The sequence below is a fragment of the Brachyhypopomus gauderio genome, chromosome 11 (assembly GCF_052324685.1).
Source record: "Brachyhypopomus gauderio isolate BG-103 chromosome 11, BGAUD_0.2, whole genome shotgun sequence".
In the NCBI taxonomy this organism is placed as follows: Eukaryota; Metazoa; Chordata; class Actinopteri; order Gymnotiformes; family Hypopomidae; genus Brachyhypopomus; species Brachyhypopomus gauderio.
The window spans coordinates 23292518-23301091 of NC_135221.1; the positions used below are offsets into that span (position 1 = coordinate 23292518).

General features: G+C 43.1%; 1 long non-coding RNA gene across 1 annotated transcript; it reads right to left on the reverse strand.

Moving 5' to 3' along the window:
* Window positions 1-6751: 6751 nt before the first annotated feature.
* Window positions 6752-8198, reverse strand: LOC143527698 (uncharacterized). Its single transcript, XR_013134236.1, has 2 exons — window positions 7928-8198; window positions 6752-7087 (listed from the first exon to the last, which is right to left on the reverse strand). It is a non-coding gene; the product is annotated as an uncharacterized LOC143527698 (long non-coding RNA).
* Window positions 8199-8574: the final 376 nt, after the last annotated feature.

Genomic DNA, 8574 nt, shown 5'->3' on the forward strand with positions numbered 1-8574 from the left:
AGTGCATGGAAGCACTGGAAATGCTCAAGGCGGAGTTCGGTGTGCGATTCCGTGAATTACATGTTCATGCAAAAGAAATCCGTCTTTTCCAGAACTCCTTTGTTGCCGACATCGATGAAGCCCAGCCTTCTTATCAGTTTGAGTTGGCCAAGTTACAGAACTGTGATGTTCTGAAAGACACGTTCAAGCCCAACAGTCTTATTGACTTCTTTGCCGCACTCCCAAACACGTACCCTAACATAAAAAAACACGCAATGAAGATGTTCACACTTTTTGGAAGCACAAATCTGCGTACATCTGCGAACAAACATTTTCGCACATGAAACTCCTGAAAACTTCGCTGAGATCAAGATTGACAGATGAACATCTGCATCAGTGTTTGAGACTGGCTGTGACTAGAATGGAACCTGACATTCAAATTCTCCCCAGCCAAATGCAGGCCCACAGTTCACACTGATGAACATACATAGGTAAGCTCACTTTTCTGACTTGAATGAGTCATTCTGAGTATAAACAAATATGATCATAAAATCTACTGGGATAAAATATATAACAAATGTATTGTGCTGTTGTGACGTTCGGCGAGGGACGAAGGACGAGACACAGAATCCTCCTTTTTGCAGACGTCACGTTTATTTTTAACAGAATGGCGCAATAGCGCACGAGAAACATGGACCACACACAAAACGTGTAAACATTAGACAACGACGACCACAGGACACTGCGCGAGCGCACATTAAATAGACAAACCACATTAGCCCCACGTGATTACGAGACGAGTCACAGGTGAGACGGATTATCACAAGACATAACCATAACCACGTAGATCCATAGACGCAGACGATGCACGTGGACTACGTAAACACTCGCCCAAAAGGGAGGGGCCGGGGTCCTCAACGTGACAGCTGTGTAGGTCACAAGGAAGTTGATGAGAGAGAAAGGTATCTACAAGCCTTCTAGAACCTACAATCTACAAAATCATTATAAGGAAGGAACACGAGAACTTTGAGAGACTACTCATATGAGTCCTTTAAGGAAGAGATTCTGCTCTCACAACTTTACCTGTTAAGATGTGCACGGCACAACAGAGAAAGTTATTGTTCCACAGACCTTTTTTTCTGTGAAGAACCCAGAGAGCATTATTTGGTTTATTTAATAAATAGTGTTTTGATAATGGTGTTATTTTGTCACGTAGGGCAACGCCCCCTCTCGTAGCTGTCACTCTGGGTTCCCTCATGTCTGTGTTCCCTGCCTGTTTGTCCCGCCCTGCTCGTTTATTTGATGATTCCTCGTTTGTTACCACGCCCCTGTGTCATTGTCATCACCTGTCCCTAGTTTGGTTCTATGTATATAAGTCCCGTCATTCCCCAGTCGTGTCATCCGTGATTTTGTCTTTCCAGTTGTTCATGTTGTGAGTATTGTTTCCGCTGCCTGTATTCCTGCCTGTTCCGTGTTTCCCCGTCGTGTTTAAGTACCGATTATGTCCGTTCGTATTTCATGTCTGGACTGCCTGCCCGTTGTGACCCATGCCTGTGTTATCGACTCTGCTTATGGTATTCCCCGTATTAAATCTCGCTCATCTCAGCGATTGTGTCCGTCTCCTCGCTCCGTGGCGCGAGCCACGTTACATATTTATTTCATAAATAGGGTTATTTATTTTGTCAATGGTGTTATTTTTTTCTTAAATAGTGTTATTTAGTTTGTTAATAGTGTTATTATTTATTATTACCAGACTTTTTTTCTGTGAAGAACCCAGAGAGGAATATTTGGTTATTATTTCATAAATAGTGTTATTTATTTTGTTAATGGTTAATATTTAGTTTGTTAATAGTGTTATTGTTTATTTCTTGACTTTTTTTGTGTGAAGATCCCGGAAAGTGTTACTGTTCTGTTTGTGTGTTTGTATGGGGAGGGGTGGAGGTGGGAATATGCAGGTCCAGAAGAAATGTTCCTCTGGAACAAGGTGAAGGTGAATTGGTGAAGCCACCCCCCACCCCCAAAAAAAGTCAACATTGCCAGAAATTTATATTCAAGTTAGCTTTATTGGTATATAGGTGTATATATAAATACACCTATGAATATTCTGCACACACCTGGCACTGCCACATCATCTCCTTTCTGCACTTGCCACATGTGAACCTATCACAAGACACACAACGATTAGTGGCACGGTTACTTTTGCAACAACACTTGACCTGGCACCATGCCCTTTTCCCTGTGTCAGGTGTGGGTGGTTGCTGCTGCTGAGCCTTTTCCTTGGCCACCTCCTTGGCTGCCACATGAGCCTGTGCAAGCTCTTCTGTAAGATTGACCAAAAACTCCGACCGTCTCTCCTTTACCCCAGTAAAGCACATAGGCATTCAGTGCTGCAATGTCAATCATATTATAAAACACAGCGACTGGCCAACGCCGTGTTCCGCAACGCACAGTGTACTTTCGTACCATCTGGTCCATTATATCCACACCACATTTTAGGGAGTTGTAGTCAGTGATTGTGTTTGGCTTTTTTTTGTGTGTTCCCACAAAAAAACTGTGCATGGTACTGAGGATGCAGACAGTCTTTCTACGTTTGGGTGCGTAAACGGTCAGTGTGGCACCAGAGGTTGAAAACACCTGTGTGCTGAATTCCTCAAGGACCAAAGTCTTTTTGGCAGAGTCTGGAAGCTCACGACGAATCCTGTTTACTGTGCCAAGGAGGATGGTCTTCCGGCCCAGCAATCGTTTTGCTAGTGACAGTGAGGTGAAAAAATTGTCTGTGGTAACAGTTCTCCCTTCATCCATAAATGGTTCCATGAGCTTCATCACCACATTTTCTGACAGTCTTTCCCCTGTGGGACGACTGGAGTCTTCACCAAGGTATGGGATGATGTTGGATACGTACTTGGTTTTCAGGTCACATGCCACCCAGAACTTTATCCCAAACTTGTCTGGTTTTGTGGCTATATACTGAAGAAAACAGCAACGGGTCTTGGATGGGAAAAGTTGCTCATCTATGGTGATCTATGGTTGCTCATCTAAGTTGCTCATCTATCTATACAGGACAGGATAGAAATGAGGGGGAGAGAAAAGTAATTTTTTAACCTTATTCAGTAGTTTTTAGCACTTTGAGTTGCATGAATGTATGAAAGGTGCTATAGAAATAAAGATTATTATTATTATTTATATTATAAAAAGGGAAGGGCAGAAAAACACAGCTCAAATGACCACTGCAATGGTTCACCAACTGCTGCTACATTGGACATCTATATTCACCCAAACACATATACACCCACACACACATACACCCACAAACCTTATTTTCAGTAGTTTTTAGCACTTTGAGTTGCATGAATGTATGAAAGGTGCTATAGAAATAAAGATTATTATTATTATTTATTATAAAAAGGGAAGGGCAGAAAAAAACACAGCTCAAATGACCACTGCAATGGTTCACCAACTGCTGGTACATTGGACATCCATATTCATCCAAACACAAAGACAATCTCCCTCAATCTCCCCAAGGGGAGGCCAGAGTTTTTTCTTCTCTATCTGAGTCAGTGAACACATCCAGCAGAACAATGAACTGATGGTTCACACCATCACCCCCCCTCCACCCACTCCCCGTCTACCTATAATGGCTGCATGTGCATAACAAAGGGTGGCCTAATGGGATGCAAATGTCCCCAGAACTGCCCCCTGGTGGAGGCCAGGTAGAAAAGTTTGGAATTAAAATGGTGGTAGTCCTAGTGTTAATGTTTGGTTGTGTCGCTTTCTGAAAACAATAAATGTTGCAGCACCCCTGTGATTGTCAAACTTTTCTGTTTCAAACTGACCCCGGCCCCCCATCAGAGAAGAGAAAAGTTATTTGGCCCTCGCAGGAAAAAGTTTGGGGACCCCTGTTATATACCATCAGACCAGTCGGGGAAGTAGAAGGTGATAAAACCATTCATAGATCAGAGATGAAGCCAACTTTAGCTACGGAGAGGGGTATGATACCTACGGCTCCGGAAGCTGCACCACCCCGGGGGGGGATTCAAACTGAGCCTGAGGAAGAGCATAGTCCTGTTGGAATTGTGGTCCGGGTGAGATCCAGAGTGGGGACAGGTTTGGAGACAGGCACTAGTAGCCCCCATTTAGATCAGGGTTCGGGCCATAGTGTACGAGATCATGGGTCTACCGGTAGTGAGGACTCATCTCCAATCCCTGCTGAGGACAATGGCTCCCAGGTTCAGAATGAGGAACCTCTGTTCGGAGTAAGGCGCTCCGCTCACAGTACAGCCGGACAGCATTCGAATCGGTTTCATCTTCCCCATGCAGCCGCCATGAACTCTGTTTTGATTCAACCAGTCCCGGTCGGCGCTTCTATTATCAGGCATGAAAATGGGTCAGGGGTTAAAAAGGTGAGAAGACCGGGGGCGGGGCATGTGACGTCATGGGGATATGGCGACGGGGCATTGACATGTGGGGGGGGGGGGGGGGGGGGGGGGGGGCGTTGACATGTGACGTCATGGGGAGACGGGGGGGGGGGGGGGGGGGGGGGGGGGCTGCTGGTGTACGGGGGTACAGCGTCAGGAGCCCGTAAGGTGACATCATGTAAAAAATATAATAACGCCTGTGAACGAACGACTTACTAACGCGTGCGAACGAGATAATTAACGCGTGCAAACAAGATAATTAAGTATTACTTTATATAAAGCCAGGTTTACCTTCCTTGGGCAGTCAGTTCGCAAACATCCCTGGGATCTGCTTGCTTTGCTGTGAAAAAATAAACTTTGTTGCCGCTTGTGAAATGCGACATTAGTATCTCGTTCCCACGCGTTAGTAGTCGTGGCCACGCGTTATTATTTTTTTACATGATGTCACCTTACGGGCTCCGTAAAATATAGTAAAATCCATTAAAAAAATTTTTTTTGACTGTCTTGTCAATGGATTCAATGTATGGAGCCAGATCCGTAAACGCGAGAAGCTGCTTTCGCCATTCCAGATGGCTCAGTCAAAACCATTACGTCTTAATGAACCAATAAATAACATCAGCGGCGAAAATGAGTGTAAAAATACCAGGGTTCATGTGTTTTTATTTTCTAACATGGGCTAAAGCACAGGGTAGACTCAAACGACAAGAGTTTACAACTTCATCTTCAACCTTTTCAGCCCTGGCGCGAATGTGATCCTCACACGTCCCTGGATTCACCAGTGACAACTACAGACACACTAGAAAAAATCTTGTTTCTTATTTTATGTCACCGTTAACTACACAGGGTTGACGCGAACTTAATAGGCCTATCTATCTACCTATTTATCACAAGAGCTTGTGGCTAGCTCTGACAGTGTTCAACGCTGTAGCGAACGGCAGTAACTTTGCTTTACCGCAAAATATGAAAACGATTTAAACCATTAATAACCCAATTAAATCCACTGGGAAATGTACGATCTGGTAAATGTAGAGGTAAATGTACGATCTGGTAAATGTAGTGGTAAATATACGATCTGGTATATGTAGTGGTAAATGTACGATCTGGTAAATGTAGTGGTAAATGTACGATCTGGTAAATGTAGTGGTAAATGTACGCTCTTCTGCCTTGTCCCCGGCGTAGATAGCATTAGGTCCTGCTTCTCGTCCCGCTTAGCAGTAAATGAATAACATGAATGAAGAACGTTCATATGATTGAAACGCAATTTGGCCTCAATGAAGGTTCTGGGCGGAAACTGCTGGCCACTGTGTCATTGAAATTGCCGATTTCGGAAGTGCTCTGTTTGCTTATTAAGTCAATATGATAATTAAAATATATAGCTACATATAGGGTCTGTCTCAAAACCTAGTGAGCTCTCTACGTAGGCACTGACTATGTAGACAGCTGTCTAACTAGACAACGTTCTAACCGCCATCCAGCCTCATAAGGCACATTATTGGGATGCTCTAGTTAGACAGCGACTGCGTCACGACTTGGCCCCGCCCACAGCACGCGCCCGCTGTTTACTCACCTCAACTGCGGTAAACACCTCGGGTAATCGCTATACCGGCATTATGGACGAACCTGTTGCAGTTTTTATTGCAATTTTAATTGTTTTTGCGCTGGAGGAAGAGCGACGGAGACGTGAAAGCCGACGTGCTGCAGCCAGACGCCGAAATTTAAGAAGATGAGCGCTGATTTCTGTCCTTGAACGGGTAAGATCTGCTCAGATTTTCTCGGAGGTAAAAACTTCCCTCCTGTACTTGATTACAACAATTAATCCCCCCCTATTATAATGCTGTCTTTTAAGCATAAAAGGTATGTTTTTAAAGGATAAAACTCATCTGCAAATACGCATTTTATACATTTTATTTTATGCAAAGTGATACAAATATACACATGTAGACAATTCATTTTAAATAAATAAATAAATAGATCGATCAAATTAGAACCTGTGTGAACAGTTAATTTACAAAACAGATAAGTGATATTCTTTAAACACGAAGTAAATCACTTTTCTGTTTCGCAAAATAACTTCACACACACACTAAAAGTTATTTTTCCATTTCTTGCAGGGAGAAAGACCTACAAGATACTATGCTCTGAACACAAGTGTACCACTTCTGAGAATATTCCTGGACGACACCCAAATCAAATCAAAGTTTATTTGTATAGCGCTTTTCACAACACATGTCACAAAGCAGCTTTACAGGATTTAAAAGGTTAACAATACTATGGTTCCAGAACCCTAATGAGCAAGCCAAAACACCAAGCCTGACTTTCGCCTGAACCGTGAATCCCTGAAAGTGCTTTTACAACCATGGTTGGGGGGGAGCCATCGAAGTGTTGGTTTCTTTTTTGGTTGGCCTGTGGCACATCATACCGCATTGTATCCCGTGATTTTTCTATGCCCCGTTCTACAGTGCACCATGTAATTCACAGAGTGGCCAATGAAATTCGGCGAATCCTTCTGAAAGTTATCCAGCACCCAAAACCAGAAGAACTGCAGAGCATATCTGATGGCTTTGTGAGGTTGGGAAACCATGGAGCTTTCCACTCTGTAGTTGGTGCAATAGATGGGTGCCATGTGCGAATCAAAGCCCCTGCCTGTGTCACTCTGCACAACATCTGCATGGGAGCAGGAGATGTTGTTCAGCCTGAGGAGGAAGCAGATGAAGATGAAGCTGATATGCAGGAAGATGACGTCATTACAGCTGTCAGTGGCCACTAATTACGGGAGCAACTTTGTGCCAACATTGCTGGTGTCCAGTGATTTTATTAAACCAGAAACAAATAAATCAGTTTTGTTTTCATTAAATGTTATACATTTGCACTGCCAGCATTAAGATGCTTTATAATTCAGGAAAATACAACATTTTAACCTCAGTGTTCTACACAAACGCTTCGAGTGTAATCAAACATTTTGCAATATCTACCTAATTTTAAATAGTTTAGAAAGATGCCTAAATGCATGAATATTAAGCAATTATTAGCTTAATGTTAGCTTATACTGTAACTGACAATGCATTAGTTACGTATTAACTATTTAGTTTTCTAAAGCAGGTTTTCTATCAACTTATTTGCCACAAACCTATCATTTTATTCGAGCCTTTATAAAGGCTTCGATTGCTGATCTGGTCCCTAAGAGTGGAAATCATTTGTATATCTGAACACTGGCTATCACTTTAAAAAGCCCACATACATGTCCTATTAACCCAGCAGGGCTAACAAACTATACAAGAAAGGAATAAATAATATAACTAATAAAATATTACAGTGACTGATAAAAAACGCTTTTAGATGGGCTGTTAGCATCAGCCCATCTAAAACAGTGCTCTGACGCTTCAAAACCCGCTAGCATAAATGCTAACCCATCGATATATAAAACACTGGAAAAAGGCCACCGACTAACCCAATAAATCGCTAATTTGTGTTCTGTTATGCCAAGAAAACCCATAAAATACAACACTTACGCTATAAAAACTTAAATAACTTACATTTGAAAATGACTTCGCCGCTGGACGTCCTTCTTCCGTCCGCCATGATGAAAAAAGTTGAGCTGTGCCGTGCTGCCCCGCGTTGCATCATGGGATTGCCTTACCGGCTGAGGAAGGGTCTAATGCTGACTTATTACAGGGTCAGATTAAGGTATCTTAGTAGACAGCATTTTTAAGGTATCTAAGAATTGAGACAGCCTACTTCTCAGGAACGCGCATCCCATGACGTAAGATGCTGTCTATGTAGAGAGCTCACTAGGTTTTGAGACAGACCCATAATCTCCCGACCCCCGCCCCCCCCAACAAAAAACTCATCGGATCTACACGATTCACGTAGGTCACCCTTTTCAACTTCAAAACTGTGAATTTCGCCGAAAGGTGACAGATTTTCATGCCTGTATTATTTTTCGACCTTGGCAGTAGTTGTTGGGTATATCTATGTTCACCGGGACGGTGAACTTTGAAGCAGGGGGTGAATGTGACATGGTCATAAGTGTACCTTGAGCGCAATACCATCACACCCACTGTAGGTGAGGCTTGGCGCCAAAGGGGGGCAATAAAAGGGAGCACTCCATGGTGTATTCACTTCCTCAGGGTTCCCACACCTCGGTTAACATCAAATTCAAGGACCTTTCAATGACTTTCCA